General features: G+C 40.4%; 1 protein-coding gene across 1 annotated transcript in view; it reads right to left on the bottom strand.

Moving 5' to 3' along the window:
- AOAH (acyloxyacyl hydrolase) overlaps positions 1-14951 on the bottom strand; it is a 251607-nt gene that overhangs the window by 233341 nt on the left and 3315 nt on the right. The window contains exon 2 of the mRNA XM_060305408.2: positions 11218-11272. The gene's annotated coding sequence lies outside the window, so the exon portion shown is untranslated. The remainder of the gene's footprint in view (positions 1-11217; positions 11273-14951) is intronic.

The raw sequence follows: 14951 nt of genomic DNA, 5'->3' as shown, positions 1-14951 counted from the left end.
GTCATCTGCAAACAGTGACAACTTTACTTCTTCTTTTCTGCTTTGGATTCCTTTTATTTCTTTTTCTTCTCTGATTGCTGTGGCTAGAACTTCCAAAATGATGTTGAATAATAGTGGTGAGAGTGGGCAACCTTGTCCTGTTCCTGATCTTAGAGGAAATGGTTTCAGTTTTTCACCATTGAGAGCGATGTTGGCTGTAGATTTGTCATATATGGCCTTTATTATGTTAAGGTAAGTTCCCTCTATGCTTACTTTCTGGAGGGTTTTTATCATAGATGGATGTTGAACTTTGTCAAAAGCTCGTTTTGCATCTATTGAGATGATCACATGGTTTTTCTCCTTCAATTTGTTAATATGGTGTATCATGTTGATTGATTTGCTTATATTGAAGAATCCTTGCATTCCTGGGATAAACCCGACTTGATCATGGTGTATGATCCTTTTAATGTGTTGTTGGATTCTGTTTGCTAGTATTTTGTTGAGGATTTTTGCATCTGTGTTCATCAGTGATATTGGCCTGTAGTTTTCTTTCTTTGTGGCATCTTTGTCTCTTTTTGGTATCAGGGTGTTGATGGCCTTGTAGAATGAGTTGGAGAGTATTCCTGCCTCTGCTATATTTTGGAAGAGTCTGAGAAGGATAGGTGTTAGCTCTTTTCTAAATGTTTGAGAGAATTCTCCTGTGAAATCATCGGGCCCTGGACTTTTGTTTGTTAGAAGATTTTTTTTTTTTTTTTGCTGTATGCGGGCCTCTCACTGTTGTGGCCTCTCTCGTTGCGGAGCACAGGCTCCAGACGCGCAGGCTCAGCAGCCATGGCTCACAGGCCTAGCCGTTCCATGGCATGTGGGATCTTCTCGGACCGGGCACGAACCCTTGTTCCCTGCATCAGCAGGCGGACTCTCAACCACTGTGCCACCAGAGAAGCCCATGTTGGAAGATTTTTAATCACAGTCTCAATTTCAGGGCTTGTGATTGGTCTGTTTATATTTTCTATTTCTTCCTGGTTCAGTCTCAGAAGGTTATGCTTTTCTAAGAATTTGTCCATTTCTCCCAGGTTGCCCATTTTATTGGCATATAGTGGCTTGTAGTAGTCTCTCATGATACTTTGTATTTCTGCAGTGTCAGTTGTTACTTCTTTTTCATTTCTAATTCTATTGATTTGAGTCTTCTCACTTTCTTTCTTGATGAGTCTGGCTAATGGTTTATCAATTTTGTGTATCTTCTCGAAGCACCAGCTGTTAGTTTTATTGAACTTTGCTATTATTTTCTTCATTTCTTTTTCATTTATTTCTGATTTGATCTTTATGATTTCTTTCCTTCTGCTAACTTTGTGGGTTTTTTTGTTCTTTCTCTACTTGCTTTAGGTGTAAGGTTAGTTTGTTTATTTGAGATCTTTCTTGTTTCTTGAGGTAGGATTGTATTGTTATACACTTCCCTCTTAGAACTGCTTTTGCAGCATCCCATAGGTTTTCGGTCGTCGTGTTTTCCTTGTCATTTGTGTCTAGGTATTTTTTAATTTCCTTTTTGATTTCTTCAGTGATCTCTTGGTTATTTAGTAGTGTATTGTTTAACCTCCGTGTATCTGTAATTTTTACAAATTTTTTCCTGTAATTTGTGTCTAGTCTCACAGTGTTGTTGTCAGAAAACATACTTGATATGATTTCAATTTTCTTAAATTTACCAAGGCTTGATTTGTGACCCAAGATACGATCTATCCTGGAGAATGTTCCATGAGCACTTGAGAAGAAAGTGTATTCTGTTGTTTTGGGATGCATTGCCCTATAAATATCAATTAAGTCCATCTTGTTTAATGTATCATTTAAAGCTTGTGTTTCCTTATTTATTTTCATTTTGGATGTTCTGTCCATTGGTGAGAGTGGGGTGTTAAAGTCCCTTACTATGATTGTGTTACTGTTGATTTCCCCTTTTATGGCTGTTAGCACTTGACTCATGTATTGAGGTGTTCCTATGTTGTGTACATATATATTGACAATTGCTATATCTTCTTCTTGGATTGATCCCTTGATCATTATGCAGTGTCCTTCTTTGTCTCTTCTAATAGTCTTTATTTTAAAGTCTATTTTGTCTGATATGAGAATTGCTACTCCAGCTTTCTTCTGATTTCCATTTGCATGGAGTATGTTTTTCCATCCCCTCACTTTCAGTCTGTATGTGTCCCTAAGTCTGAAGTTGGTATCTTGTAGACAGCATATGTACAGGTCTTATTTTTGTATCCATTCAGCCAGTCTATGTCTTTTGGTTGGAGCATTTAATCCCTTTACATTTAAGGTAGTTATCAATATATATGTTCCTATTACCATTTTCTAAATTGTTTTGGGTTTGTTATTGTCAGTCTTTTCCTTCTCTTGTGTTTCCTGCCTAGAGAAGTTCATTTAGCATTTGTTGTAAAGCTGGTTTGATGGTGCTGAATCCTCTGAGCTTTTGCTTGTGTGTAAAGGTTTTGATTTCTGTGTCGAATCTGAATAAGATCCTTGCTGGTTAGAGTAATCTTGATTGTAGGTTTTTCCTTTTCATCACTTTAAATATGTCCTGCCACTCTCTTCTGGCTTACAGAGTTTCTGCTGAAAGATCAGCTGATCTTTATGGGGACTCCCTTGTATGTTATTTGTTGCTTTTCCCTTGCTGCTTTTAATATTTTTTCTTTGTATTTAATTTTTGATAGTTTGATTAATATGTGTCTTGGTGTGTTTCTCCTTGGATTTATCCTGTATGGGACTCTCTGTGCTTCCTGGACTTGATTAACTATTTCCTTTCCCATATTAGGGAAGCTTTCAACTATAATCTCTTCAAATATTTTCTCAATCCCTTTGTTTTTCTCTTCTTCTTCTGGGACCCATATAATTCGAACGTTGGTGCATTTCATGTTGTTCCAGAGGTCTCTGAGACTGTCCTCGATTCTTCTCATTCTTTTTTCTTTATTCTGCTCTGTGGTAGTTATTTCCACTCTTTTGTCTTCCAGGTCACTTATCGATTCTTCTCTCTCAGCTATTCTGCCATTGATTCCTTCTAGAGAACTTTTAATTTCATTTATTTTTTTGTTCATCATTTTTTGTGTTCTCCTTAGTTCTTCTAGGTTCTTGTTAAACATTTCTTTTATTGTCTCCATTCTGTTTCCAAGATTTTGGATCATCTCTACTATCATTATTCTGAATTCTTTTTCAGGTAGACTGTGTATTTCCATGGGTGTAGATTCTGTGATTATCTGTTCTGGCTGTTACACCCCATGCTCTCAGCTCTGATGACCATGTGCTTGGCATACTGTAACAAGTTGAAGGATGCCTTAAATTCCTTTAGGTGGGAAAAACCATTTCTGGCTTGGAGCTGGAGATGAAATCCTCCTTTGTTGTAAAGAAACACAGGCAACAAGATATTTTTTATGCAACACACTTACATTCTCCCAGGAGCAGAGATTTCTCATGACACTGCTCAAACATTCCAAACTTGGTATCATCCAACTTACAGTAGACTATTTAAGCTTTTCTCTTTTCCTCTTTCCATCCTGGACAGATGATTGTATAATGTTAGCAGTTGGCAATTTCTCCGAGGTGCACAATGGTTTATCCATTCTCCTTCCCCCATATTCTGGTAACAAAACTCCCTTTACAGTTGAGAACCCATTCCATGAGATTTAGAAGTCTGTTTTCCCCAACTCCCTGCCCCCACAGGGAAAGCAAAAAGATGCACTTTAGGCATTTAGTGAGTAGAAAGAGGGGGAAAGCCAGTGTGGTAGGAAATTCCATCCTCAGGACTTTAACAAGTAAGAAGTTACAGGAACAGTCAGCATCTCATTTGCTTCCAGGACCTCAGCCTTAGCACACATAAATTCTGATATGACTGTTTCAATGGCTCTTCGTTACTTCCTACATTTATTTTAGCCTACTGCAACTGTTTCCAAACTTTTTTGATGACCAGGCTTACCTGAAGAACTTCAAAATCAAGAAGATTAACAAAATGAATCCAAATATTCTGGAATGAGATATAGGAAATGGGTATTTTTCAGAAGCTGCCCAGATGGTTCTTAACAGGAGCCAACTTTGGAATTCACTGGCCTACATAAACAATGGCATCCATTAATTAAAGCATGAATTAAGTGATCAAATTTCTGATCACTGCAGAAAGGTGGACCTCAGACAGAGTCACGTGATGTTTTATGGCATCCATGTGCATGCCCACTGTAGGGCCTGCCTTCAGCTCATGTCAAAGAGAGCAGAATAAACTCCACTTCCCACTCTACAGATAAGGCTGAACCTAGGACAAACACTGACATTACAGAATAGAGATGCTCCAAGCACAGAGCAGAGAGGCTATATGTTGCAATAGAACCTAGTTTAGGATAAAAGGAATTAGTGGCTAATGCTTTTCAGGCTGTATTGGAGAGATAGTATTACTCATTTCACTAGACAATGGAACTCCCTGACTCTTCATACATGGTAGCTTTTAATAAGCATTTTTAATATTCTTAGCTCGTTATCTATCTGTTTCTCCCAAACTTTGAGAGAATTGAGAGTTTTGGAGACAAGATCAAGCCATTCTCTTACCCAGTCTCTGGGGAAGCAATCCTATGGCCCTCAGTCTCAGCCCTCCACACCTGCTGTGTGAATTAAGGAGTGCCACTGGGGCAAACACATGTCATTCTGACCTGTGCCTCTCATTCCCTTGCTGTTGCTAATTCTCCCCTTGGTCCCACTTTGTGAGTCTTTCCATGCTTCATAATGAAGTGTGCTCAGAGAGCTTCTCATCCTCAGGAGATGCAGCTGCTGTGCTTTGTGAGGGTGTGAGACTCTCTGATGTGCTGGCTAGCTATTCCAAGCACCCAGTGAATCATTCCTTTCCTGACAATCTGGTTGTGCAACTCTGCCTGATCATATTATTTAGCAGCAGATAATTTGGAGGGAGAGTACGTTTTCCATTTGCAGTGTGACACAGTATCAGAATCAATCATCACTATTAGCTTGATGCAAATACTGTGTATATCAGGATGAGCCAGGAAGGCACCATGACCCTTGGAGAGGAGCTGGCTTTTGTACAATCTTTCTGTTTCATGTGACAGTGCAATGCCATTGAAAATCTAGCTAATTTGTCTTTCTTGCTCCCTAGGCTCCCTCTGACATAAATTATAGTGATGCTTAAAGTGTCACCAGATTGGTAATTGGAAGGACACTTGGCATGTTTGAGAAGGGTTCAGATGGAGAGATAAATCTATTGGAACGTTGTTGAGCTGCTCTTCCCAGAAATTTCCTTACTCCTGCTTGGATGGTTACAAATTGACTAATAGAGTCATAAAATATGGTTTATATTTAGACAAAAAGACAGAGATTAAGAAGTCAAAACAAATTGTTTCTACAACTGAGGATAATGTATAAGCTGGAAAAGAATTAGAGATACAGCCAGAGACAATAAGTTGAGAGACAACCATGGACCAGGTTCTTTTAAAGGCTAACAGAGAGAAGTATGTGATCTCTGCTAGGTGTCGGCAGACTGTATGCTATGATTTGTTCCTTTGTTCTTATTTCCATTCAGATATCTCTAATATATTGTGTGCCTTTCCTGATGGGGCCGTAACAGAGATATATTCACCATTTTGTATAAAGTTGATAATTAATAAACATTTCAATATCAAACACATCAATATTAAGCATATTAAAACACAATCTCATGACCTTGGGGTAGGAAAAGCTTTCTCAAACATGACGTATAAAAAAATTACTAACCATAAAGGAAAACATTTGTAATCTGGACTACATTAAAATTAAACATTGAACAGTCACTTCAGAAAAGAAGGCTTTAAATGGCCAATAACTATATGAAAAGTTGCTGAACTTAATTAGTGAAATAATTTAAAAATACAATGTGATACCAGTATGCCTCCACCAGAATGGCTGAAATGAAAAAGATAATACTCTCTGTTGACAAGGATGTGAAGCCACCATAACACTCATACACGGAGGGTGATATTGTAACTTGATATAATCATTTTGGAAAACTATTCCATAGTATGTATTAAAAGTGAGCATATATGCACCTATGAGCCAGCAATTCCACTCCTAGATGTATAACCAACAAAAATGTGCACATATATTCACCTCGAGACTGTGAGCAGCAGCAAAAGATTGAAACCCAAATATCCATCAACAGTAGTATTTACACAATGGAAAACCATACAGCATTGAGAAAGAATCAACTGTAGCTATATACCACAACATGGATGAATCTCACAAATATAGAGTTGAGTGAAAGAAACCAGACATAAGAGACAGCATAGAGTGTAGGATTTCACTTGTATAAATTTCAAAAACAGGCAAAACTAATCTGTAGAGTTAGGAATTAAGATAATGGTTATATTTGGAGGGTAACTAGGGACTGGAAAAGGGCCCAGGGGGGCTTTTGGGGTTCTGGTAATGTTCTGTTTCACAGTCTGAGTGCTGGTTACTCACTTGGTAAGAATTCATCAAAGTGTATAATTATCATTAGTATAATCTTTTCTGGGTGTATTCCATAATAAATTAAAAGCTAACATTAAAAACCCTCCACAGATGAATGGATGACCAAAATGTGGTATATCCACGAGATGCAATATGATTCAGCCATAGAAAGGAACGAAGTACTGACACATGCTACAACATGGATGAACCTTGAAAATGTTCAGCTAAGGGAAAGAAGCCAGTCACAAAAGACCTCATGCTGTATACTTCCATTTACATGAAATGCCCAGAATAGGCAAATCGATACGGACAGGAAGCAGATTACTGGTTGCTATGGGCTGGAGGGAGGACAAACATAGAGGGACTGCTGATGGGTATGGAGTCTCTTTGTGGAGTGCTAAAAATATTCTGGGCTTAGACAGTGGCATTGCACAACCCTGTGAACATACTAAATATCACTGAATTGCATACCTAAAAAAAGACTCTTACCGTGTGTGAATTATTTCTCAATTTTGATAGATCCTCTGGAGTGTTGGCATATCATATGCATGAGCCTGCATTTCCACAGCCATCAAGACACATGGATCCTTTAGGTTACTGATTAGCTGACACAGCCTGTCTGGATCATTCAAACTATAGATTCCACATTAGTTTGACTAACCTGAGTCAGAAATCTTAAACTTTTCTTTTATATAGAGCATGGCATTATCACTGAAGGCTTTGTGGACCACCAATCAGTAGATTGGGGTTAGTCAAGTGTTATGTGCATTGAAGAGCATTAAAGCTCTGCTATTTCTAATAATTTGTTATTCATATGCCCACAAACACATATCTGTTATAGAATGTTTGTCTATAATTGGTCACCCAGTGGGAAAAACCTAACACTTGCCTAATGAATAGACATAAATTAAGGTTCTCAAAGCAGGATTACTCTTTGACCTAGTAATCTGACTTCTTGGAATCTATCCTAAAGAGATAATTAGAGATGCTTGCTCAAATTAAATGCCCAAGCTATAAGGAAAGAGCAAAGAGGGGTGGAGGCAGGGCCTTTCAACACACAGGAGTGATTCTGGGCACAGGGTCTGAGGGAGTCAACCTGCTCACCCCATCTCCAACCCCACACACATACCCTGGAGTTTAGAGAAATGCTGATAACGGGATTTCATAAATATTGAGCCAGACATGCCACAGGCACTAATCCAGGTAGTCCACCAAGTATGTGATAGCAGATTTCCTGCCTCCTCCCTCTTTTCCTGTCCTCTCCAGTCTTCTTGCCATCCTTATCCCAGTTGCTCAGGGCCTGACCCTGGCTAAAATCCCTAAAGACTACACTGACAAGCTCTTGGCCTTGACCAATTAAAGTTAGCTGGGGAGACTTGATCCGGAAATCTGTCTAGAAGTGGCATGGGGCTGTGTAAATAAATGTTTGGAAATAGGACAATGAAAGTAGCTGGAGTGTTAAAACAAGGACAGCCTCACTCATTCGCACCAGTGAATTCTCTGCCAAATGTTTGCTCTCCATCCTGTAGACACGTGGAAGCTAAGTGAAAGGAGTGGAAGGAGGAGAAACTGGGCGACCTCATCCCTCCTTGTTTAGTTTCCAGCTCTTTGAAGAGGAGCATGGCAGGGCCAGAGCAGGTGAATTTCCTATGCTGGCACTCCACGGAATTCCAACTCCTGTCTTAATGTAGTGAGAGGCAGTGTCAGTATTTTAGAGGCTATGTACTTGTAACTTGTTCTACTTTCTATCTTAAAGTCAAAAGAGATTCCAACAGCATAAGAAAATATCCAAAGGAGTGTGTAATAACTTTAAAAATTATTTAATTAAAACTAGTTCTATAAATGTAGCAAATGTTTATTATTTAAAAAGTTATATTTTGCCCCACCATTCTGTCTCACTCCCCAGAAGTAACAATTATTCATAATAGCTTCAATGGTTTTGTATATACCTATATGTGGATACAGATAGATTTCAGTACAATAAAGCAGTTGTTCTCAAACTTTAATGTAAGCGATCATCTGGGAAGCTTGTTAAAAATGGAAATGGGACCCAGGTTGTTTTACAAACAACCTGGAAGATTTTGATGCAAGTGGTCTGCAGAGCAGACCATTGAAATCCCTCTCTTCTATTGTTCTTTGAATTCTTTGGAGTCAAAGATTATAAATCTCATGGCTTCTTATAATGTGGTGAAGTGATACATCATTCCAAATCTTCAGATGTACATCTGCAGAGGCAGCTTTCTTGACTGGGAAGGGATTTCATTTTATAAGGTAAGAGGTGTGTGTGTGTGTGTGTGTGTGTGTGTGTGTGTGTTTGCATGTCTAATTTATTTTAGAATTGTTTTAGAATTCACTTCTAAAAACCTATGTGGAAAAATTTATCAGGGCCAGACAGAAAGGAAGGAGGTATACTGTTAGAAGGGAAAAGACGTCTAATCTCTGTTTTGCATGGGAAATAGGGGAATTATTTCCAGAACCTTAATGCAACAACAATAAACAGTGGGCGCAATGACAGACTTAATGTTAAGAATAAATAAAAAAGGAAATTAAAAAGAGAAAACCTAGTAAGAAAATGATTGTGAGAGATGGACTAAAAATTTAAGAGTAGAAATTTTGAAAATGAATAAAAGAAAAAAATATTTTAAAAATGAATCAATAAAAGGATTAAAGTAAAAATTCAAACAGATGCAAAGGGAAGGATTTTTAGAGACAAAAATTTAAACACCTTCAGCTCAAATGCTAAAATGAAAATCAAAATGAATCCAAATTTCTGTAATGTAATGTAAGGTAGAATGGTAAAAATAAAAACAAGGAAAAATAATAAAAAGGGAAACTCTGGCTCTGAGCTCAGAAGGTCAAATATCGAATGGGAAAGCAGCTAGATAAGACTAGACACTTCAAAAGGAGGAAAAACACACCAAAATGACATAACAAAAAGCCATTTTAAAGTTGAGACATTAAAAACAACAATAATATCAACAATGAAAAGCATAAGCAAACAAGTAAATTGCTGCTGGGGGAGACTGTGGACTCTTCCTGGCCCCAGGCAGGTGTCTTTTAGCTGCGAGACTGAGGTCTTCACCACTGAGCTTGGAGATCAGAGCTGCAGCCCAGACGCTATTGCAGAATGTAAAGGCTGAGTTCCTTTCGTCAATGTCAATTTTTGGTGGGTCTGCAAATGCAAGGAAGCAACCAGTAGCCTCCTTCTTCTCCTATTTCCCCCACTGCCAAAAATCTTACTTTAACACCCTGGCTTGCCATTTCCTTTTAGGTCACCTTCCTTAATCCGTGTAGATGATTGAGCAGGGATCCAGCTTGTTGGAGCAATTGGGGTTGTGGCAGAGAGAGCTCGTCTTCTCTCCCGGCACAAGTCCTGGGGTGGCCCTGAGTACTCAGACCTCCATGACCTAAACTGAGTCACCCATATTCCCCCCAGATGTGTTCCTCCCACCCCAAGTTCGTTCTGCTGCTTAATGTGTAACCATTGCCCTAATCAATGAAGCAAGTCACCTCACAGTCACTCTGGACTGCTCCCTCGTGTTCACTTCCACACTCAGTTGGCCACCAGATGCTGCCTCTTCTACCTCCCAAATCTCTCTTCTATCTTCATCAACCCCGCACTTTTCAAGCCCTCACTGTAAGTGAGATGGGTCTGAAGAGATAAGCAAGGATTTTATGTTCCTTGTTTGGGTGCTGGGAATTAATGAAAACAATAGTTTGCAGAGATGGGTACCATCTCAAAGGGTGGGGAAAATTGAGAGTCAGAAAAAAGATTGGTTAGCACTGGACCCAGGCAGATGTGCAGATGCCAGATGCCAGCTCTGCCCGGTGCTGCCCCCTTTGGCACACTTCTCTGAGTGTGGTGTCATCTTAAGCAGCAGAGGTGGACGGTCAGCTTCTCCACTGATTGAAGAGAGTCTGAAGAGACAGTCTTCAGAGTTCCTGTCTTGCTTAACATATGTTTTATTCAAAGGAGGACCAGAAGGACCAGAGACAATGGAAAGCTTGGGGCCAAGAGGCTTTTTAATAATCCGTGTCAATCCCCCTCGCCTTTATCCTTCCACAACGGAGCAGACGTGGCACAAATCACATATTACTACTATTAATACAGAAGCTTCAAGTCAAGGGACGGCACGACATGACCCAGAGCCTTTTCTCATACTAATCTGATTAGATACTCAATCTTCCTCTGTTCTCTGATTCAGGCCAATGCTTAGACACCGCGGCATTTCTGGGCTCCTGAGAGAAGCGCTGCAGCTTACCTCGCATCAAGGCACTTTGAGTTTAAGATGCTGCGAACTGACGGTGTCTGGAGGGGGTTACAGGGGTGGGAGAGGAACATGTGGCTGCAGAGATTTCTGGCCACAAATTCCGACACTGACATCCCCGGGAAAACACTGCTGCTTGTTTGAAAAGCAGCTCCAAGTGGATGTCATGCTGACGGTAATCAGATTTAAAATTAGCCTTAAGAGGCTTTCATCAAGGGAGGCTTAATTGTAGGGCCCAATCAGTAGACAAAATATTGCGACGACAATTTTGCTGACAACGTAATTCTAAACAAACCATTTCAAAGTGGGTAAAATCTTCTCTTTGGAGTCACTCAGGTTTTGAAGTCACTCAAGCCTTCCTCCCTTCAGACCCATCTCCTCATTCTCCAGGTTTTCTGATTTTAAATTGTACACATTTAGAATTTGTAAGACTTCCTTTCTCCAAACTCTAGGAACTCTTATTTTTTGGCCGCATACAGCACTGTGGAGTGGGGAGTACCCTGCTTACCTGCTCTGTGGTCCTGGGCCAGTTACTTATCCTCTCTGAGTCTTGGTTTTCTCACCTGTAAAGTGAGCGAATAAAGCTTACCTTGAAAGATTGTTCAGAGGTTTAAAATAAATGAGGTATGTGAATCCATTTTTATTTCCTTTCTCTTTCCCAAACCCAAATGGCTCTGGGTGCTCTCTGCCCTGATGTCCCTAAGGTCATTGCTGCTGGAATTTTTTACCAATGATTTGCAAATAGGATTATTTTGCTTGAGGTCAGCAAGCAGAAGGATATCCCCCCGTCCCCATCCCCCATATCTAGTTCAGTGATTCTCAGTTGGGGAGGATCTCAGTTTTTCCCCCCAAGGGATATTTGGCAATATCTGGAGACATTTTGGGTTGTCACAACTTGCTGGTCGGGGTGGGGTGAAGTGGAGAGAGATACTACTAGAATCTAGTGGGTAGAATCCAGGGGTGCTGCTAAATATCCTATAAAGCCCGGGAGAGCCCCGCATAACACAGGATTAACTGGCCCTAAATGTCAGTAGTGCCATGGCTGAGAAACCTGGCCCTAGAGGATGGTATATATTCTTATTCATGAGTTCCTTGAAGGTAAGGAATGTGCCTGATATATCTTCCTTTCTCATGAAGAAGGTTTGAAAGAGAGTTGGGAAAAATACCCAAACAGGATTGCTCTTACTACTGAGTGTAGGGGAAGAGTTCTATTCAGCCTGACGTGGCCTGCATTTCTTTCCTCTTCGGTCTTCAAGTTGGGCTCTGTATTTCTCTAACATCCTGCATTATCTCATTTCCTTTTGACTTGAAGTATTTCCTTCAACTTTTCCCCATTTGATATATGGGATTTACTTAAGTGTGTTATCCTTCTCATCTGTTCATACTGGATACTGAGAAACACAGAAGCACGTATACAGGAAACAGACAGAGATATCCTGGTATATGAAGTTGAGGGTGCCCAGACTGACCATGGGACATTTCCAGAAGTCCTGGGAGTGGCCATGTGAAAGAAGATGCCAAACATTAGAAAAAGCTAAGGAGGCTCACTGGATGAGACCCCAAGGAATCCTGGCTACAATGAGGGCAGAGTTGTATGGATAGACTCATTTTCCCTGGTTGATTCCATTCAGTTGATGATACAAATGCATATAAATATGTGATATATTCTCAATTACACAGTGTCTATCTATCGTCTATCTATCTATCTATCTAACAGATGGAGAAATGCCTGGAAGGGGCGTGTATTAAAATATTGATGTGGTTATCTTGATTAGAAGTGATTTTTTTTCCCTGTATACTTGCTTCTGAATATTCCAAATTTTCTATGAGTATTTTATAAGTTGAATAACAGTAGACAAAATTTCAAAAGAATTTGAAGAGCCATTTTCAACACATCTGCCTGATCCTTATACTCTGAGGATTTCTCCTCCTCTATAAATCACAAGTTAGATGTTGGCAAGCTGCTGCTAAGAGATAAATTGCTCTCCCACTGCCCCAGCTGAGAGTCATGTCTGGGTAACAGCTGCTTCGATAATTACTTTATTTGGTGATGGATGAATTCTTGGTTGCTTTACAGATGTTGAAATGACTTTGGCCAAACGAAATTGCATGTATGCCTGTTCATTTCTCCTCACCCCTCTCACAGTGGGTGTGGGAAATAGATAGCCCACTGCAGGACAGAGGGATGGCGTGACCTGACCTTCCTGTCCAGAGGCAGCCATCAGCCTTGGGTGCTTGCTCTTTGGAGACCCGCACAAAGCTGTCAAATGCGCCAATGCAGCAATACCGCCCCACAGCAGGCTCTGCTGGGGTACGAAGATCCACTCCCGAAGTGGCTCTTACTCCCTCTTCTGCTCTGCACTCTGCTGTGATAGTAGATCGCTCTTTTCCAAATGTAAACAGGAAAATGCAAAACCCAGTCTTGTGAAGGAATGGTCTCACTTCTCAAAGGGCCACCAGTCTGTAATGGGGAAAGTGCTGGAAAGCTATTTTATAGGAAAAACCACAGATGCTCCTTGTCATAGGGAGTGATCCGATGGCATTCACTGAAAAAGCAAACAGGCAGCTCTCTTTTGTATTTGGAGGGACTCCTCATAAATTCTGGGCATGTACTTTGGAATCTAACCTTAAAGAGCTACCCTGGCAGCTTTCAAGGACCACAATGATCCCAAAGAAAATGAGGAGGTAGCTGATAAAAAAAAACTTAACTGAGAGCAACTATAAGAGAGAGAGATGGGCCAGGAAGAGAAGAGTTGGAGAATCCAAGATAAATCAGTCAAGGCGTGTAGGGAAGTTTAAGAACAGTGTGAAAGTTCTCTTACAGCTTATGACCAGAATAAGGTATTACACACCCCTGGTGAAAAGTCTAGGAGAACTGATGCAGCTGGAGAGAACCTGCTCAGGTGTGAGGTTGAGCAGGTGATGCACGGGCTGAGGGACAATGACAGCAACGGCAGGACCTTCAGCAAGCTGGTGTATGGCGTGCAGCTCCTAAGAGAAGCTTCTAGAGAAGCTTCATGTTTCAGAGGTAAGGGATTCCACCAGCAAATGCAATGACCTGCTTCTCCTCATCCAGGAGAGAAACTTGAAGTCCCAAATTTAGGTTCAAAAAACTGTATAGCATAAGCATCAGAAGGTGAAGGGGTCCACCACACATTGTCCTTTTGAGTCAGTAGAGGGCATTGTGTCAGAGAAAGCCCCAGATTCAACTCTCTCCTTACTATGTGACCTTGGGGAGTGATCTAAACTCTCTGAGCTTTGAATTTCTCATCTGTGAAATAGGTAACAACACCAGCCCCCTGGAGAGGAAAATGATGTACTGCAAGGAAAACGTGTCGCCCAATGCCTGCCAACCAGATGGTCAGTACACGGCAGCCAGAAGCACACAGGCACCACGCTTCTCATGTCCAATAAAGGTAGATACAGAGAGCTCCCCTTTATTCCTGGTGCCACATGGAACACCCCTTGGCTTCCGACCTTGCCGTTGCTAGTTCTGCCTGGCTCCTTCATGTTGACTTAGTTTCCACTTTAGCTCTATTCCTGCAGATTGGGCCACCGATTCTGGTTGTGCAGGTAACACCCAGGGTCTGGACCACTTGTTCAACATCCACTACTACCATACAGGAGAGTGGGGGTAAGATCTGAATGGTGGAAATAAGACAGTAGCAATTCATGAGGGCGAAGTGTGAAGGGTACAACGAGATCCACATGGTCAGCAACTAGCCTGGGAAAAGGGTTGGAGTGTGGCCCAATTCTCAGACTCAAAGGGATTCAAGTGGACGTGTTTGACTTTTTGGCATCAGAAAAGTCTAGCTGTGAGTATTTACTATTTACTATTTTTTGAGTATTTACTATACTCAAGACACTGTCCCATGAAACTTATAAACATGATTTAATATAATCTTTCAATAGTTGTTATAAAAGAATTGTATAGACAAAATTTTATAAACCAGGAAATAACTAGGTCACACAGCTAGCAAGCACTGGAACTGGAATTTGGCACAGGACTTCACAGCTTATATTTTCTTAACAACTGTGCAACCATGATATTGCTCCAAAGTTAGGCTTTTCCTCAACATACATGTACATTCTCATTTTCTCTCTCTCTCTCTCGTATGTGTTTTTTTGCTATCATATTTTGTGCTTTTGTTTTTAAAAATTATATTTAGTAGCATCAGACCTTGCTAACTCTCTTAGAATTTTTGGTCGATAGTACTACCTGGTTCCAAAAATGAAATGAAG

The sequence above is a fragment of the Globicephala melas genome, chromosome 9 (genome assembly GCF_963455315.2).
Source record: "Globicephala melas chromosome 9, mGloMel1.2, whole genome shotgun sequence".
NCBI lineage: Eukaryota > Metazoa > Chordata > Mammalia > Artiodactyla > Delphinidae > Globicephala > Globicephala melas.
The sequence above is the reverse complement of the archived record's forward strand: the minus strand, read 5'-3'. Positions and strand labels throughout refer to the sequence as shown.